Raw genomic sequence first — 20,454 nt, 5'->3', positions numbered from 1 at the left:
CCCATCCCAGAATGTTCGGGACTTCTGCCATTCGTCAGGAGAATCGCATTTCAGTTCGAGATCTTTTCTTCCACCCAGTCTTTTAATATGACAGTGGATCCTTTCATTTTGTATTCGCTTATTCATCTAACCGCTGCAGACGATCTTCTATCCCAGTTGCAGATTATCTTTCCCTTTATAACATCAACTTTATTTCCGGTCATAAGTACTCAAGTCTGTTTATATGAAATAGCCCAATGTATGATGGTCAAGGTCACATTAAAGAAAATATTTACCGGTTACATATATCCATCTAATGGTACAACTTTGGAACCAATACTGATATTTTAATTAATTGTCCAATTATATCTTGATGGCGGAACGTGCATCGTTTTCTGTCATACACATGACCCAATGACATGTTAATAGCCACTGATAATGTAAGGCAGTACAGTCTTTGTTTATCCAAGCTATAACGTTTATACCTGACACACATTTGTACTGTACCTAGGTGATGGTGATTAGTAGGGAAAAGTCATTAGGTACGCTTGTTTTAGGGCATACTTAAGTCGATATATCACATAGACAGACACAGTCCTGTAAGTTGTAACGGGACACAAACTATTTTATTATTACAATTTCAAAACATCGTTTCAAACAGTGAATTTAATTCAGCCTAAACATAGTTAACAGACACGAACTGATGACGTAACTTGCTTTCTGGAATCCAAGTGTCCAAACACAATTGTTCGGTGGCAGATCATAGACATTTTTCAAACATGTCTATGAACAAATAAATAGGACAAATTGTTATTAGAAGATACCAAATATAGGTAATATAGATACAGCAGCAGAGGGGGCGAATCGGACATTTTGTCCAATCGTTATTTTGCTTAATTATTACTTTCTGCACTCAACGATCTAGTGTCGTCAGCGCCTGGTAAAAAAAAAAAACGACGACGTCGTTGGGGGATCGTCCAAACGTCATTTGGTTTAATTAACACCTTCTGCGCGTCGATCCCCAGCGTCGTCAGCGTCCGGTAAGCACATCGACGACCGCGTCGATGTCATTGCCCCCTCTGCTGCTAAGTGGTTATTTACAATGAAAATTATTTACAACTAACCGAATATTTGGTCAAGTCCGATACGATATCGTGTCCGAGGATCATGTAAATTTATCGTTATGAATCCATGTGGGGTCGACTGAGCATGACTAAAAAAGTTTCGAAAAACATTAAAGTCCATGTCACCGCCGCACCATGTCTGCCAAATATTTCGTAGCGTGTGTGTATCAACGCCGTTGAATACAGCAAGAATATTGCAGTTATCTCTGATTACTTTTGGAATCTGAGTGTATCGTTGAGTGACATATATCACGTCAGTGTTTTTATGCCTGCCTCTGGAAAATATCCTAGCTGGGTTCTTTTGATTGTCTAACATAACATCATCGTACACGACTAGATTGTTAACGTCGCCATCAATATCATCAATACCCGGTGCATCATTGATATCCGTAATAAACTCAATAACATTCTTTTTAGCGATCGCTGATGCATTCTCGTTGAAATCTTTCAACACCTCGTAGCATCGTTGATCATCTACGCTAGGAGCAACCAAATACAACTTATCCCACTTCATCCATCTCATTATTAAATTGAGTAACAATTGCGTCTTGCCGGATCCAGATGGTCCGATGATAATCATCCGGATCGAGTTTGGTAACGCTGCAACATGCTTAACTGGTTCTCTTGTTTTAGTCGCCGAAAAATCAATTATATTCATATCTCTATACATAAATTATGGATCTATATTGTGTGAAGTGTAGAGTGCGTACTGGCACAAATGATATGACAACCGTTACGACAAGAAATAACAGATCGGCGCTTACTGGTAAGTGTGTACAATGCGGTACAAAGAAATTTAGATTTATTTCTATTAGACCCGGAGATGTTTTAAAAAAAAGCGAGGAGGTGACATCGCAGCCAAATTGGCAAAACTCCCCGGAACACCGTGGGCAAAGTATCCAGGAGAAAAACACCTCCCAGGATATAGCTACTGTGGCCCCGGAACACGATTAGATATCAGACTCGATGATCAAAATCAGCCCAAACCCGGTGAGTATCCAATAAACGCTATCGATAAGGCGTGTCATGCTCATGATGTTGCTTACAAAAGTAGCGACCTGCAACAGCGTCATATCGCGGATGTAAAATTAATTCACGCGTTAAATGCTATTCCTGATAAATCCGTCAAAGAAAAATTGGCCTCATGGTTGGTAAAATCGGCTATGAAAGGTAAATTAATGATTGGCGCTGGTAATTAATAACAATCATCCAAGAAAAACGATGGATTCCATCTATTATTCTCCGAGAGGATACTGGAAGGGGAAGGCCGCAATTGGTAAGCTTGCAAGCGCTGCAAAGGTAACAAAGACCACTGCGGCTAATTGGTTATCCAAACAGGCTATATGGCAAATCTATCTACCACCGCCTAAACAAATCAACTTCTCGCGCTTTGATGTCAGCGTACCTAATGAAGTTCATCAGGCTGATATACTATTTCTGCCGCATGACAACGGTTACAAATACGCGCTAACCGTAGTTGATGTTGCGAGTCGATACAAACAAGCGGAACCGTTGAAAACAAAGTCAGCAACTGAAGTAGCCGATGCGTTTGAGCGGATTTATCGAAGAGGTCCTCTGCGCTGGCCAAATCTATTACAAGTTGATCCTGGTAGTGAATTTCGCGGCGCTGTTTTATCAACGCTGAAACATCATAGCGTCGCGATACGACGAGGTCATACTGCGCTACATCGTGATCAGGCAATTGTTGAACGATTCAATCGGACTCTCGCTGAACGGTTATTTGGATATCAATACGCGAAGGAATTCATCCAAGAAAAACGATCTCGTGAATGGGTTAAAAGGTTGCCAGGTGTAATTGCAGCGTTAAATAACGAGATTACCCGAGTAATCAACATGAAGCCCAGCGACGCGATTAAATACGAGTATATACCCGGAAAATCAAAAATAAATAGCGTTTCCAAGCCGATTCTTGGCGATGTCACTGTTAGATATCTATATGAACCAGGAGAGCTTGAAGGCGGTAAAAAAAGAGCTACTGATCCTATTTGGAGTGTTACCACACATAACATATCAACGATAACACGATCAACTGGTAGACCACCGATCTACAGACTGGATTCAACTGCTCCTCAGCGCGGATTTACACGCGAGCAACTACAAGTGATACCTAACGATACTCAATTACCCCCACGTGGTCTTAACTAGCGCCGTTGCGTCTATTACACTCAAGACAGGTCAACCTCACATTGTTTTTGACATGACCGAGACTGTTATCGATCCTATCCACGGTAAATTGGCGAGTGTCTTTATCCGAATAACGCCAACTCATTATACAATTGCAACTCGCGCAGTGATTATTCTGTTGTTGTCGTAGCGAGATTATTAATTCGGCATCAATATCAAAACGCCGCTGTTTTTTTTTATCCTGTTGGCGGTAACCCGAGAGTTTTCTATCAATGACGCTTGCATCGATGGTGACTTTGTCGCCGGCTTCGTCAGTGACTCCGTCACCGGCTCCGTCAATAACAATTCTTCGAAGCTGATTTATCCTTCGTACTCTGGACACTGCAAGATAAACTAGATTTGACCATTCGATGCGATTATCAACTATCCAAACAATTGTGTCCGTGATGGTTAGTCCCTGCGAGGAATGTATTGTTGTTGCGTATCCTAGCGTCCACGGGGATTTATCAGCACGTAGCGCGTCCTCGACGACGCTGATATCAACGAGCACGATATCATTCAGCACGAGAATTTGTTTTTCTGTCCGACCTGGAATTTCAACTTCAATGTTCTGCCGCCGTGTGTCCGCGGGTCTATAACATAACGGCACTGGACGCGTTGGAAACTTTTCCTTATGCAACGTAAACAACTTCCGCTGAAGTGTGTCTCTGACTATCTTTCTACTCGCTACAATCAAATCGTTTGGTCTCCATGTTTCCCAGAATTCATTTAACGGCGTTTCCGGAATCACCTCGCGAATTATTTCACATTGAATTCTATCCGGCTGTAATCTGATTAATTTCTTAACCTCGCGCAGTTGTTCATCAAGTGCTCGGTAATCAGTATCGGTTTCTTCATAATAGTCCACAAAACCCTTTAACCAATCATGTGGACCCTCGCCGACAAATGGTGGTGGTTGGCCATGGTCGCCACACATGATTACCGCTGTATTCGCGCGCAGCAACCACTCAAGAAACATTTGTAAAACGTCTAACGAAACAGTACATATTTCGTCCCAGATGATAACTTCAGGAATAAATTTTTCACCCATTCGATCAGGAGTCCACTCACCGCCGCTGTATCGAAAAAAGCTGTGATAAGTAACGGCGTCAACATTTCGTTGTTTTATCTCTCGCGCTAGTCTATGGGTCGGTGTAAGCACGATTATACTTGCCCGCGTACGAAATAATTCAATTGCCCGAGTCGTCTTTCCTGACCCGCCACAGCCGCTTAAATAAACCGTCTTGTGTCTACAAATTGGATCAGAACACGGTGGTGCATTAGACCATTCTGATAAATTATCACCGCGTAAGTAGTTGTTCTCAACGGTGACATCTGCTGACGGGGAATAATCGCGTCGTATTTCATTTTTAATTCTCCATGTACCCCAACTCTCGTCCGGACTAGTAAACTCGGCTACGTTTCCTTTATACGCTACGTCTATATAAAACGAATCAACGGCTACTCTAACCGCGGTGTCGGGAAATCTATTTATCATCGAGAATAAATTGATAGCGGCGTAACCCAGCATAGACGCCCTCAAATGTGGATATGCCGGGCTGTCTCCATCGCTGTAGGTAACAACTGTACCCAACCTCGTTCCATTGGACAAGAAAGCTGTTTTGCAGTTCACGTATCTATTTTTTGCCACTGTGTCCTTGATTACGAAATCATATTCTGCGTCATCTATAATCAGCCGTGAGCAATATCGTTTGTAGTCGTGGTTTTTTCCACCTTGTGTGAACTTACCAATTATTCTTCTACCGAGATCTTTTGCCTCGCGGTTTCGTTGGTTAAATATCCTCCTGGACCATTCGATGATATATTCCTCGTCGGCATCAATGTTTTTTCTGGACTCGTCAATTATGCTATCTAGACGCTCCGGTTCTGGTAACCAGACTTCAGTCTGTGCCCGGTATGATATAATCGCGTCACTGACAATCAACGAAACTAGCATGCTACAATCAATCATATACCGTAGCAGCGCTATTGGCAGCCATCTCTTTTCAGCCATGTGTCTACCGATCCAAATATAGCAACAGCGATGGAGTCCTGCCGCGAATTCAAATGATACTATGCGAGCGAATCCGGTTAAATCAAAATCAGGCAGTGGTCCATTAATAGCAACACGAATCATTTCATGACTGGGGTGTCCAAATCGTCTAAAGTACTCAGCGGCGGATCCATACCCGAGAAAACTCGCTGGATAACAGGCAACCATATCAACCGAGATCATAGCGTCGCGGTTGTATTCAGTGTTCCATAGTCCACCGTGATAGTATTCCAAACAACTGGATTGTACATCCGGTAGAAATTCTCTGCGCGTTGGTCTCCACGCATTTTTCCTTGCTGCAACATGAGCTACAACCGATGGAATCGTAAAACAATTTGTTAGCAGTTGTTCATCATGCTCCTCAAATTCTATGGCGGTTTTTTTCATCCTGTTGTGAAATGCTTCAGTGCGATATAATTCACCGTTTGGTCTTACAAACTGATCAAAGGTATCCGCATCGTTTTCAGCGCTGCGAAGTAACCACATTGATACAGGGTCGTTTTTACACAAGTAGGCAATAGCATCAAATAGTTTCCTCTCCGCGAGAAAACCGTCCTTGGAGAATTGTTCTCCCAGGAATTCTTCGGGGATATACTTTACTGTTCTATCCCGTGGAAATATTGTGATCACGGGCGTCCATGCGTGTTCGTTATGATCAATAATTTTGATTGGGGCTCCCTTCGATTTATACTTCGATTCGTATAATACTTCACCGGTTATCGTTGTAACGGTTATTGGAAATCTCAGCGATGTTTCTAATCTCGCTATGTCGCTGATGGTTGCTCCACGCTCTTTTACGGTTAGTTCCCACTGGTTGATTTTGCTACGTCGTAAATCAGTCAATTTGTTTCCTCGACATGCATTTGTAAAATGCTCTATTATTCGTTCTGCTACACAATTTATCCCAGTTGACTGTTTCATCGGTTTCAGTTTTCCGATATCAGGTTTCTTATTTAACGGGTATATTCCATAAACAACTGCTGTTTCAGGATACGCTCGTTCATAGTATGGTTTGTCAATTCCGGTTAACAACCCCGGCTTGGAGTCGCGGCTGACAGTGACTGTTTTCATGTCGCTGAGAACTGGTTCAAATTTATCACGCATGATCCAATCGCCTGATTCCACCCGGACAATGAATTTTACTCTGAAGAAATACCTTTTACCGTCAAGTTGTGATATTATCGTTGCTGCGCGGTTGTCGTTCATGGTAGCATCAACAACGCCATCAATTCGAAATGTTGACCAACTATGAGATGCACCATCACGCTTGAATTCATTGATACAATCGCGTATTTTACTCAACAGGGTTCTATCGTTTATTAACGCTTTTGGTGTGTCCTTGAGGACTCTATCGAGATTGAATTTAATATTTTTCCAGGGCTTAATTGCTGCCAATCTCTCGAACTCATCCATATAATTAAAACAAGTATTTAAATGAAAGAATATAGTATAATGAATCACTGCAAATGGTTGATGATTGGGTCGATAACCCCGTGCAATAAATCATGTAGAGGTGAATTCTGCGGATATCATTTACAAAGCGTTCGTAATGGTTCTCTTGGCCCCCTCCCGTGCTTGGTTTGTCACGTCGGTGTAAGAGGAAAATCGCAGTTGTGTATTAATTGTGGCGGAAAGCGATACAGGGAACTAAAACGCTATTATGACAAGCGAATTAAAAACGCCGTCATTAACCCCACCGCCGACTTCGTCATCAAAACCCCCCAAGACTACGTTGAAAGATTCATAATTAAACCAAATAATAAATTAGACAAGTAGTATTATTATACAAATGGACCAAGAATTTCAGCCGCATCCCCTGCTCGTCAATTACGAGGCATCTCGCGACGGTATTGTTAGAAACCGCAGACTGAAGAAGCCGGTTGGATGGAAAAATAATCACGGATACTTGATGTTTGGTGCCGGAAAGAAGAAGTATTATGTTCATAGGGTGGTATTTGAAGCATTTAACGGATTAATCGAGAATGGGCTTGTTATTGATCATATTAATAATAATAAGACTGATAATTCTCTTACAAACTTGCAAGCCATCTCTCAGAGTGAAAATAGTAAAAAAGGCCAAACTGGTAAATGCTCAAAAAAAGCAAAAAGCGTAAAATCATTTGATACAACAACTCACGAGGAAAAAATATTTCAGTCGATGAATGAGGCAGGAAAATATTTTGACATTTGTATCGCCTCAATACAATTTGTTGCAGAACGAGTATATCAAACAGCGATCTCAAAAAAGACCGGGCATAGAATTCGATTTTCATATATAACAGAAATTAGCGAGTGACGAAGTCACCGTGACAAGGCCACCATGACAGTGTGAAACGTTATTGTCTGCTCCGGAAGAAAACAAAGTATGAACACCTCGGGATTGATACACGGGGTTCATTTTTTTATTATTTAAAAACAAGATGTTTTATAAGAATAATGAATATCGAAGACATCAATAATATATTAGCCGAGATTTCAAAATTAAAAAATCAAGGAATTGAATTATCTGATGGTCTCGACAGTGAAAAAATATTATCCGATTATGAGATTATTAACGAACAATCAAAACGGGGGCGTTTTACCCTGGCCCGCGAGTACTTTTTTATAAAACGATTACAACATACGATCAATGAAAACTTGTACCACAATGACGCAAATGCATTCATTGGACTATTCACTGCCGTTGAAATAATACGAAAAAAACTCGGACGTGTTTATGAACGACGCCGGGAGATTTCTAGTAAGATCAAAAACATTAGAAGGATTATAGACGAAAACTCCGGCGAGAAATTAGAAATTGCTTCGCAATTGCAATAATGGTAGGCGAATCACTTACTACTCGGCTAGCCAGAGAGCGGCTAGCAGCGCTTAAAAAGTTTATACCGTTACGAGACAGGGTCCGAGAACAACTTCAAACGCGGCAGCAAATGCAAACTGATTTTGCTGTTGGAAGCGAACAACTCTTTGCCCCGGTAACTAAAGCGACCAAAGATGTTACGGCGGCAACTGTGCCCGTCCTCGATGCGCTTGAAAAGATAGCGGCAGAGACAAAACAAACAAAAAAGTCTTTAGAAACACTCCCTGCGAAAATAGCGGCTGCTACAACACGGAGGCCACCACCACTCGCTATAACCGAACCACAAGAACCTTATGTTACAATGGCCGATGAAGAAGAACTAGGCGCCACCGCAAGAGAACCAGAAGAAGAAATACCCGAAGAAACACCAGAAGAAGAAATACCGGAAGAAAAAGAGGGGAATATACCCCGTATTGTACTCAAGAAGAGCACAATAGATCAAATTAGAGGCTTCAGCAACAGGGAAGAATTAATTAATTTTGCTGCCAACAATTTTGCTAAGAGCATACGAGATAAGAAGCATATCAATAGCGGTTACGAGAAAAATATAAAGTCGTTAAAAGACTGGGCAAGAATAGTGTATTTAGCAAGTAAACATAAAGATGCATTACCACATCGTAGTAAATCCGATTACGACGCATTCCACAAGGAAGTTAAGAGTATAACACCAAAAAAAGGAAAAGGATACTCTGTTGGTAAAGAATCCTACGGCGTTACCTGTCCTAATAGTGTTCTCAGTGATATATCACGGCTGGAAGTACTAATCGGAGGAAAACGAGCCGGAAATAACTCTACGGAAATAATCAATGAGGCCGCTGATATTTGCAAGCGGTTATTTACAGGCGGTATTATGGACATTAATGCATATCGAACGCTCATAGACGAGCTCGTGGATGATTAATTGGAAAACTGGTGTTTTTAATAAGGATGATCATACACTACAACCATGATAAACCAGTACTCGTCTACGTGGTAAACTCGCGATTGCCTGTTTACCGTGCGTACTATGGAGATGGTCTCGGTAGCATCATTGCGGGGTTATTTACAAGAATGGCTCCAAAAGTAGCGCCGTTAGCCAAACAATTAGGAATGAAGGCTATTGATGTTATTCGTGATAAGGGTATTAGTGCTATTGGAGATGTTGCCGGAAAGGCGCTTTCTGCCGCGCGAGACAAACTAATGTCGTTGGTGAAATCCAGGAGAAAAAAACAGAAACCACCGGTAATGCCATCAACGACAGTGATGCCTGCAAATGTCAGTAAGGTAATAAATAACGCCGTGGAAGAAAAATTAGAGTCGTTGGCGACGACTCAGTCGTTGGCGACTTCGCCATCCGCCGATGCGGCAACCAACGCGCTCATGAACGCGATAGCGGGGAGTGGTTTAAATTCAAAGAATTTACGACGAAAAAATCGCAATTGAAAATATCAACATGATAAATAATAGAATGTTTGCGCGAACCGCTGATCCCGCGTTTGATATGGATGCCCCAGTGCGCAGGGATGATTCTGTCCGTGATTATCAATATTATTCTTATTATGCAGCGCAACCCGACCTACGATCGCGAATTGAACTTCAAGTCCAAGATACCAGTAAATATTTTCTGCCGTGTGAAGCGTTTATCGAAATCGAGGGAGAACTCGTGACAAATGCTGCCGATAATGCGCCATACGCAGATGACCATCGTGTTCGAGTTGGCTTCGTCAACAACGGTATTATGGCGTTATTTGAGAGCGCCAGATATCTTATTGACGGGCGAGAAATTGAATCAATAGAACGCGAGGTTGATGTTGCAACGACGATAATTGGGTTAGCGAGATACTCGGATGATTATACAAGATCGGCGGGTCCATCTATAATGTTCGCAAAGGACACCACTAATAACGCTGATCATCTTCAGTACATCAACGTGCTGGCGGAAAGAGATACCGCAGTTGACCCACAGGCTGAAGCAGCCAATCCAGACCGCAGAGCAAGACCAGGCGCTAATTTCAATATTATAAAAAGCACCAACAATGATTACAATCTAGGATTCGCAGCACGAGTAGGAATGTTGCAAGGACCACACCGACAGTTTTCATGCGCGATTCCACTCCATCACATATTTGGATTCTGCAGAAATGTCAGAAAAGTTGTCTATGGGGCTAAGCATACAATCGCACTGACGCGAAGGGGCGATGATAACAATGCAATATGGCGTGCTGCTGGCGTCGCTGCCGGTAAAGTCATTTTAACTAAAATGGCATTGTGGATGCCGGTGCTGACTCCATCAGTTACCACGGAAGCACGATTGTTAGCATTTATGGAACAGGGAGGGAAATCGTTGTTGAGTTGGCTAGCGGTAACAACTGATGCTAAAGAGGATAACGTCGCCGATACGTTTACATGGCACCTGGCATCAAAACAGGGTGTTTCAGCCCCGCGTCATATATTCATAGCGCTACAGAATAGGGAACGATTGGGCAGTCAAGAACGCAGCCATATGATATTTGATCAATTAGGAGTCAGGGATGTTTCGCTGAGAATAAACGGACAACAGGAACCATCCGAGGATATACAGCTTAATTACGGCGACAACCATATCGCACGTGTGTACCATCGATTGCTGTCGTATATGGGTCGTGATCAAAACGTCGACACTGGTTTGCAAATATCACAACTTGATTTTAAAAACCTGTATCCGATTTATTATTTTTCGCTGGAACATCTTGATTTAACGAGACAATCCGTCGTTGATATACACTTCCGAGCTCGTATAGCCCCGGGTGGTGTTAATTATAGAGCGGTTGCTGTCATTCTCAGCGATAAATCAATGCTGCTAGAAGGTGTTGGTGGACGAATGAGAATCGTTGATGCGCCAGTGGAAAACATGTAATTGAAAGCACAAAACGCGTTTACAATAAATGTCGTATAGTGTCGTCAGTGTAGAGTTGACTGATGGTCAAGTCAAGAAATTACGATCAAAGTCGGCTAAACAATGCGGAACCACAATAACGCTGAAGCCGTCGCAGATGGCGGGTGGTAATCATAAGATATCGTTGACGGCGCGTCAAATAAAACATTTCAATGATGCGATGAAGAATAAAAAGGGTGTTCAAATAGATTTTTCGGCCGCAGCAATTAAAAACATGGAAAAGACCGGTGGGATATTTCCGCTGTTAGCTGCGATTCCGGCATTAATTGCCGCGGCCGCACCAGCAGTGGCTAAGGCGGCGGCGTTGGGGGCCGTTGGTACCGCGGCGGGAATGGCATTGAAGAAGGCAACCGGGAAAGGCTACAAAAAAAAACGACCCGTAGCCGGAAAGGGTCTAAGACTACCGGGAACCCCGTATTCATGGTATTCGGGAAAGGGTCTAAGACTACCGGGAACCGTTTATTAACTCGGGAGTCAATGACTCCTGAGTCTATGACTCCAATGTCTAATTTTGATTTAATAGACGCCGCAAACGCGCTAGCGATAAAAAACTTCAGAGGTGTTTTTATGAGGGATCAATTACCGGCGGCACCAAGGAATATTGAAACCGGCATAATTAACCTCGATGGATCCTCCGGAGCGGGAACTCATTGGGTTGCATACGCGATTGATCCGCGTGCGATCGTCTATTTTGATTCATACGGGTTAGCCCCACCAAACGAATTCATGCGGTATATCCGGGCGTGTTCAGCCCCGGCGTGTTCAGCCCGGGTTTTTTATTCCACGCTGCCAACACAGCAGTTAAGTGACCCACCGATATGCGGCCGTGAGGTATTGAACGTACTCGCGGCGATTTCATCATCGCGAAAACCACCTCATGTGGTTGTAAACGAATACACTAGTAGGGTCGTAGAAGCTCAACGGATTTTAGAGAATAACATTTACAATAATAATGATTGATATTTGGGGACGATCGGTTTCGGCGCTGAAAGAATCCACGGAAACAGCCGCCACCGATGACATAAAAAAACTAATTGAGGATGAAATCGCTGATACGTTGAACTTAACCAATGTTGACCCAGATGAAATAGTTGTATTTCAAGACCGCCAGGGTAAATTGAAATCCGGTAATGTGTCACTGAATGATGTTTTAATACGACAGCGTGATGCCGACGAGAACACTATCGCGCTGTATACCAGCGACGGACGACTCAAACCGGGTCAAAATATAGTGGAGATAGAGAGAATGATAGAATTAATCCGAGACGGTAGTATAAGGTTGAATAGATCAATAATCGAACTCGAAGGGCATGTGAAAACAACTATCGATAGATTTTTTGGGTACCCGATAGTATTCGAACCAAATCTTGCAACAATAAAAAATACTATTTTGGAGTTTACGACGCTGTCGGGCCAATTTTACACGTTACGAAAAAATGTTAACAGGATCGATGACAACTTTGATAAATTCCTTGGTAAAAAAAATACCAAGCCGGATGAGATTACAATAACTATAAATGATATCACTGCGTATGGACAGGAAATAAAAACAATCAAAACTAATGTTGCAACAAACAAAAGGAGTGTAGACGCGCATGAAGGGGAAATAGAAATAATCGGCGCTAATGTTGCAACGATCATAAATAATGTAGACTCGCATGGACGGAAAATAGAAACAATCAAAACTGATGTTACAACGATCATAAATAATATGGACACGCATACACAGGAAATAGGAACAATCAAAACTGATATTGAAGCGAACAAAAAAAATATAGACGCGTATTGGCGGGGAATAGGATTAATCAAAACTGATGTTGCAGCGAACAAAAAAGGTATAGACGTGCATACATATGAAATAGGAACAATCAAACTTGATGTTGCAGCAAACAAAAAAAGTATGACCGAGAATACACGGGAAATAGAAACAATCAAAACTAATGTTGCAGCGAACAAGAATAATATAGACGCGCATTGGCAGGAAGTAGGAATAATCAGAACTGATGTTGAAGCGATTAAAGACGGGCTACCGAGAGTAGCAGAGCAATTTGAAAAAATAAAAATCCCTCATGAGAACATCATCAACACAGTATACACAATTCGGCATGGATCATTCGATTGGACTCCTACACAGAATACAGTAAATATTACCGCAACTGTTAAGGGTATTTATCGATTGACACTGGTTTCAATGATGCAGTTTAATATATTATCGTCGAGTTCATCCGGGTTTAACAATACAATATCAACAATTATAGACAAGAACGCAACTGAACTATTTACAATTTATGCCGTTGATAGAAATCTAGCCGGGGCAAACATTACATGGTATGTGGAATTTGTAGCGAATCTAAGTAATTAAAAACACTAGTTCTTTTAAAATAAAAATGACCACCAAGGAAATTGAATCAGAGGTATCACCGACGTCACATCAATATCGATTCGATACCGCAAAAGAATTCTCCGCGAACTTGAAAACGCTTTCCGAACAATACCGTGCAAAAATAAAAAAATACCGTCGTAAAATAACCGCCATCGACGCGGTCGTGTACTCGGTGTCGGGTATAGTAGCTGGCGCCGGTGTTATTTTATCCACGGTGACCACGATAACCCCGATCGCTGTTCCAATCGCTGTCTCCGCGATGACAACAGTTGCTGGAGTCGCCAACGCAATCACTAAGAAGATATCATCGTGTTTTCAGAAAAAACTCAACGAGTATACAGTAAAACATCAAATAGTATCCGACGCGTACTCGAAATTATCCGGGTTGATCTCGTTGTCAATTGATAATTTGTTCGTATCCGATGTTGAATTCTCCACGATGGTCCAGTTGTATAGCTCCGCGATGTCAAAAATCGAGGATTTTCAACTGGAAGCCGGAACCACCTGGTTGTTGAAATTAAACACTAAAGACAACGAATAATAATAATGTCGCTGAACCCCGAAGGGTCTCAATTACTTCAGCGGATCGCGGAGAACACCACTCCGGTACAAACAAATATGATATCAATAACGTCAACGAAACCCGAATTCAGTGTAAACTTCCCATCGCCGGTTCCAGTGAAGGAAATAGCGCTGGCAAAATTGCGAGTATATCACAGTTGGCCTAATATCCGAGCGGACGCATTTAACGGACAACAACCTAATAACTCGCTGGTTTTTGCACGGACAAATAAACCCGATGGGACCCCAGACTGGGAGGAGGTTACAATACCAACTGGGTCATACCAAATAGAACAAATCAATAAAGAATTTCAACGCAGAATAAAATCGATCACAGGAAAAGAATCAAAAATCGCTATTACGGTTCATGAACCGACGTTATCGTCGACGATTGAAATAAGCACACCGGGGTATATGGTTGATATTTATAACAGTTCAATAAGAACCATACTAGGATGGCCTGAGAATCCACCCGCGGACACCCCCCCATCAACTATCCTCAGACACGATAACGGAGATGGTGGTAGGCATATTGCTCCATACAACGTAAATATTGCATCGGTGATAGCGATTAATCTAGTGTGTGATGTTATCGAAGGGAGTTACCAGGTGGATACCAAGCAATCAAATCAGGCTCAACAGGGATATATCCTTTATTCGTTTTCACCAACAGCCCCTCCGGGATATTTAATCGTTGAGAATCCGATTAATCCGGTCTATATGCGATGCCATGATCGGTTTTTAACGAGAATTAATTTTAGACTTACCGATCAGTCAAATAACCTAATTGATCTACAGGAGGAGGAGTTAGTGATCACTCTGTTTGTAAGATCATAAAGACCCTCATTGTAAATAACCACTTAGCAGCAGAGGGGGCGATGACATCGACGCGGTCGTCGATGTGCTTACCGGATGCTGACGACGCTGGGGATCGGCGCGCAGAAGGTGTTAATTAAACCAAATGACGACGCGACGATCCCCCAACGACGTCGTCGTTTTTTTTTTTACCAGGCGCTGACGACACTAGATCGTTGAGTGCAGAAAGTAATAATTAAGCAAAATAACGATTGGACAAAATGTCCGATTCGCCCCCTCTGCTGCTGATACTTGTGATTAAATTTATACTGGTTGTCTCTATACAGACTGATAATGTGACATCATCAAACATAATCTGATTTGCTTTCATTTCTACCTGCAGGTTCGGTAATGACATGACCTACAGTATATCAGAAGCGGTGACTAATGAAGGCAACCCTTTATTGTGATATGATGGTGTTTCAAACGAGTAGGTTATGAGAGTTTTAAAACATTGTGCTTTACACAAAGAAATATGAAAGTTTTGTGTGAAGACTTTGCCTTTTTCTGAGAAAAGCCACGGTAGCTCAGGTGGTTGAATGTCGTGCTTAAAAATCAAGAATAACCACCAATGTCATCCCTGGTCAGTTACCTTGGCGTGCCCTTTCAATAGACACTTAGGGCACAATGCATTGTAATATACAGTCAATAATTTATTAAAAGTGTAATTAAAAACCATGGAATTTACCATTTTTTGAATATCTCTTTGTTTGAATACTATTATTGCGAGTTGTTTGTCCTATAGATTATTTCCTTGTTGTGAATATGTATTAATGTTATCACCACTAAGATATGTTATGCACAAAGTGAATATGCACTTCTTTCTATTGTATTGTATTTTTTTTTGTCGAACAGCTAGAAATATTGTCTTTGCCAAACCTTCGTTAGCATTGTGAGATAAAGTAATGACGTAGTTATCATCATATTTATTTTGCGTTTAAAATTTAAAAAACACATCGATATCTTAGGTTGAATGCAAATAAAACTACGTGACCATATTATACCGTGAAATGCTAGCAGTTCCTGCCCTGTCAGTTTAAATGCTACGTGATCATATTATACCGTGAAATGCTAGCAGTTCCTGCCTTGTCAGTTTCAATGCTACGTGATCATATTATACCGTGAAATGCTAGCAGTTCCTGCCTTGTCAGTTTCAATGCTACGTGATCATATTATACCGTGAAATGCTAGCAGTTCCTGCCCTGTCAGTTTAAATGCTACGTGATCATATTATACCGTGAAATGCTAGCAGTTCCTGCCTTGTCAGTTTCAATGCTACGTGATCATATTATACCGTGAAATGCTAGCAGTTCCTGCCTTGTCAGTTTCAATGCTACGTGATCATATTATACCGTGAAATGCTAGCAGTTCCTGCCTTGTCAGTTTCAATGCTACGTGATCATATTATACCGTGAAATGCTAGCAGTTCCTGCCCTGTCAGTTTCAATGCTACGTGATCATATTATACCGTGAAATGATAGCAGTTCCTGCCTTGTCAGTTTAAATGCAAGTGATCATATTATACCGTGAAATGCTAGCAGTTCCTGCCCTGTCAGTTTCAATGCTTCAGTGTTAAAGTTTGGAATTATAGGTTCTTGAAAATAACAAATTTATGATTTTGTATAAACATTAGTATCTTACAATATGCCTAGCGACTGTACGCATATACACAAGGAAGTCTGTCTTGCATCGATTACATGACTGTAGGATGAGGGTGGGGGTACAGCAGGAGGGTGAGGGTGAGGGTACAGCAGGAGGTTGTAAGGTGAGGGTACAGTTGGAGGTTGTTGTAATAATATTCTGATATTACATATTAAAAGCAGTGCATCAATTTTTAAAAAAGTTAAAATAACAGGTATGGTTTATCAGCACGAGCCAAAAATGCAATGTTTATATATATATATATATATATATATATATATATATATATATATATATATATATATATATATATATATATATATATATATATATATGTGTGTGTGTGTGTGTGTGTGTGTGTGTGTGTGTGTGTGTGTATTTATCTTTGCCTATAGTGTTTGCAGTTTAATATTTTTTATATTATAACATGTGAACATATCACTTTAAGTGATTCTGATTGGTCCAGATAAGCCCATACAATTATTGTGCTGTATTCTCTTTACTGATTGGCTGCGATCGTGGGAAAACTTTTTTAACCCCACCTTCTGGAATTTTTGGTTTTCATTTAACATTTTTGCCCGCCATTTTAGAATAGACTCGCGAAAGGGAATTGGGGAAAATGGTCTTGTCTGTTTCAGTATGGCTAATTTACCCTCACAGGGTTATGTTACGTTATGTCATGTATAACATATTATTATATGCTCATTTTTTCTCCGTTAACTTTACATTGTCAGAATCGTTCAGTATTTTACGATATTCAACTCAAGCGAACTTCATATTACACTCATAAACGAACTACCTTCTAATGTAAACAAACAATGGACGCAGATGCCAGCACTTTTGATTTGTAAACAAATCATGTAGACTCACGTAGTAGGCGCTTTACATGTTGCTTGATTAAATTTGTTTCTGAATGAACTAAAGTAGATGTTTCGTTGACTGACACATACCAGCTGATTTGCTGAATTCCACGTTAACTTTTTGATACAATCTTTCAGAATTAGGCTGGCGATAGACTCCAGATTTAATAAAATTGCTGAGTACCTACAATAACATGCAATTGACAAGGCATAAACTGTCTTCTTTAGCTGGTAATACGAATGGCAAAAATATACTTACAGTTTTACATCCTGAATTTCCTCAGAATGCATTCTCTTAGTTCTTCAAATACGAATTACATCAGCTATGTCATAGGTTCTCAAGCTTGATTGCACATTTCGAAATTGTACTGTAATTTCGACTATATTCCAAGTGCAATTACATCCTCCTTACTGCACTCAAAATTAAATAAACATTAAATTCCATAGCATCATTTTGATTATTGCAATTGAGAGACTTCATATTTTCACCACATTATGGCTTCAAACATTCAGTGACAGAATAGAAACACACTTGCAGATGTCAACACGCATCTCCCTCGCTGCTTCAATCCTATTTCATGTAGAATTGTCACAGATAAATCCATTCCAAAATCACAAAATATCGTAGAATCGACAATAATACCAAAACCTACTCATTCCAGATCAAATGGAAAAGTTGTTGCAATGAGCATTCATTCACAATATGACTCCAAATTTCAATTTTAAGTAGACAAAAACGATATTTTCTTTCGTAATTTATGTCTAGCGTGCGAGTAAGTTCAGATTTCCCAAGGTCGTGCAGTATTTCCATTCGAAAAACCGTTCATATTTTTCCATATAAATGCAGTAACCTATAATCATGACACAAAAAATGGCTAAAACCACAAGACAAAAACAATAAGTAAAACTGCGGGTATTGTTTGCCTGGGGTGGGGGTTGAAGGAGGCGGTATATCTGTAGCATGGAATCCACCCTCTATACAAGCATGTTTCAATGGGAAGTAAATAAACTCACCTTTGTTCACAGAAGAATGTAGACCTAGACCGGTCTCCCGAAATGACAGAACTATCCAACTGTAGCTATTTACGCGCTAAATATGTGATGCAAACCCGACTAAAAGAGATTTGTTTACGTCCTCTGTACAATCTAATGTTCGAAATCAAATACTGCAAATATCCGGTCACAAACGCATTACAGTAAATATAAGTACTTCTGCATCCATTATCTTCTATTCACAATTTTTTCGCAACAGTGTAATGTTTAGTTGTTTTCTGCAATTTCAAAGTAAACACTGGCACCGTGCTGTGTAGGCCAACTCAGATTGGTAATGTGCACTCTATCAAACAATGTGACATCACACGCGTTGGAGATTTTGTGTTGACAAAGGTTTTGTCTTTTGAAAATGTTCTGTTTATTTGGATGGACGCTTATTCTTTGAGGTATAGTTAGCGAAAATGTATAATATACTTTTACTATTTCAACTTTGTTTGGGACTATTTTTTTTACGTACAAGTGAAACGTACAGCGTCCGTCTGAATGAACGAAATTATTCATTCTTCTTTCTGTCTAAATAATTTATATTGAAATAAAGCTCGGTGATAAAAATAATCTCAAATGGGTAATGATTTAATATTAAATTTATGAACTTCGTTAAATAATGTCCAGCTTTAGCTCGCCAAGGCTCGCAAATGCTGGCCATTATTCAATTCGTTAATTCGTTTATATATATATATATATATATATATATATATATATATATATATATATATATATATATATATATATATATATATATATATATATATATATATATATGTGTGTGTGTGTGTGTGTGTGTGTGTGTGTGTGTGTGTCATTTTTAGTGATGTGTATATGATCGAAATGGTATAGGGGTTGGCAATTACAGGCAAAGCGATATGTACTATTTACCCGCTGACTCGGGTTCGAATCTCCATAGAGTAGAAATGAAAATGTCTCTAATCCATGTGATAATGTTATTTATTCTTACATATTATAACAACTTTGGCGTATAGACAAATGTTTATAACTCTCCATTTTTAGGATTTCATTTCTTAGATGTTTGTAAATAATTCTTTGATTATGGGAAGTCGGTGCTGGGGATAAAGTCATCAGACCAAATGATTAGCTAATTGCTAGGAGCACGGGTCACGGAGTGAACTGTTGGTGAGATTTCATGATGCCATGGTTTAATTTTAGTGAATTCATGTTATACATATATATGGCACATGTATGCACATGTCTGTATACTTTCTTTTAAAATTTCGTCGTATGTCAATTTGTTCAAGCCAGCGACAGAACCTAAAATATGATGTCTCCTTTACATTTCTTTATATTACTTACTATTTATGTTGCTTATTATAGGATATCTCAATTGTTCTTTAAATAACAATAAGGGACACTGTTTGTCTATATTGTAATGCAATACTTATGTAACAATTCAATTTTGTATTCCTTTACTGTGCATATTATTGTATAGTTTATTGCGTATATGTTTGAATTATATATATTCCATTTTCCATACTCAGAATCGTATGACTTGTTTGTGATACAATTACCCCTCCCCCCACACAAAAAAAACACACAAAAAACAACAACAAAAAGAATAAAACCTTATTAAAACCATCATTGATTCCCTATGAATTAGTAGAAACCTCATTTTGAAAAAAAGTTGAAAAGGGATATACGTTTCAAAGCAGCTTTAACCTCTTCGAGGTCATTCAAATTGTGCTGCACACAATAGCGTCTTTGAACGATGCATATTTGTTCTGTTTCAGTGTCGTCTTTACAGTTCTGTATTATGACAACATAACCTATTGTGCATCAGCACATGTACCATTTCAATCACCGAAATGTATTTATATATCATCTGAAATTATAGCCTGTCTGCATTGTAAGAATTCATCAGCCTTGAATCATGCGCATTGCGATCCAAAAGCAAACCAAGCAATGGCATGTGTGGATGTGATGACTAAGTGAACGACACCAGACCGATCTCATTTTCTTTGGAAATGTTTAATATTAC

General features: G+C 40.1%; 1 protein-coding gene across 2 annotated transcripts in view; it reads left to right on the top strand.

Annotated features, from left to right (window-relative positions):
• Positions 1-19,946, top strand: part of LOC149783103 (uncharacterized) — a 49,189-nt gene extending 29,243 nt beyond the window's left edge. For both annotated transcript variants that reach the window (XM_089931316.1, XM_089931317.1), the window contains exon 7: positions 15,254-19,946. The gene's annotated coding sequence lies outside the window, so the exon portion shown is untranslated. The remainder of the gene's footprint in view (positions 1-15,253) is intronic.
• The last annotated feature ends 508 nt before the right edge of the window (positions 19,947-20,454 follow it).

Source organism: Sinohyriopsis cumingii, chromosome 14 (genome assembly GCF_028554795.1).
Source record: "Sinohyriopsis cumingii isolate HCF-2022 chromosome 14, ASM2855479v2, whole genome shotgun sequence".
Lineage (NCBI taxonomy): Eukaryota > Metazoa > Mollusca > Bivalvia > Unionida > Unionidae > Sinohyriopsis > Sinohyriopsis cumingii.
This window is presented reverse-complemented; position numbering and strand designations above follow the sequence as displayed.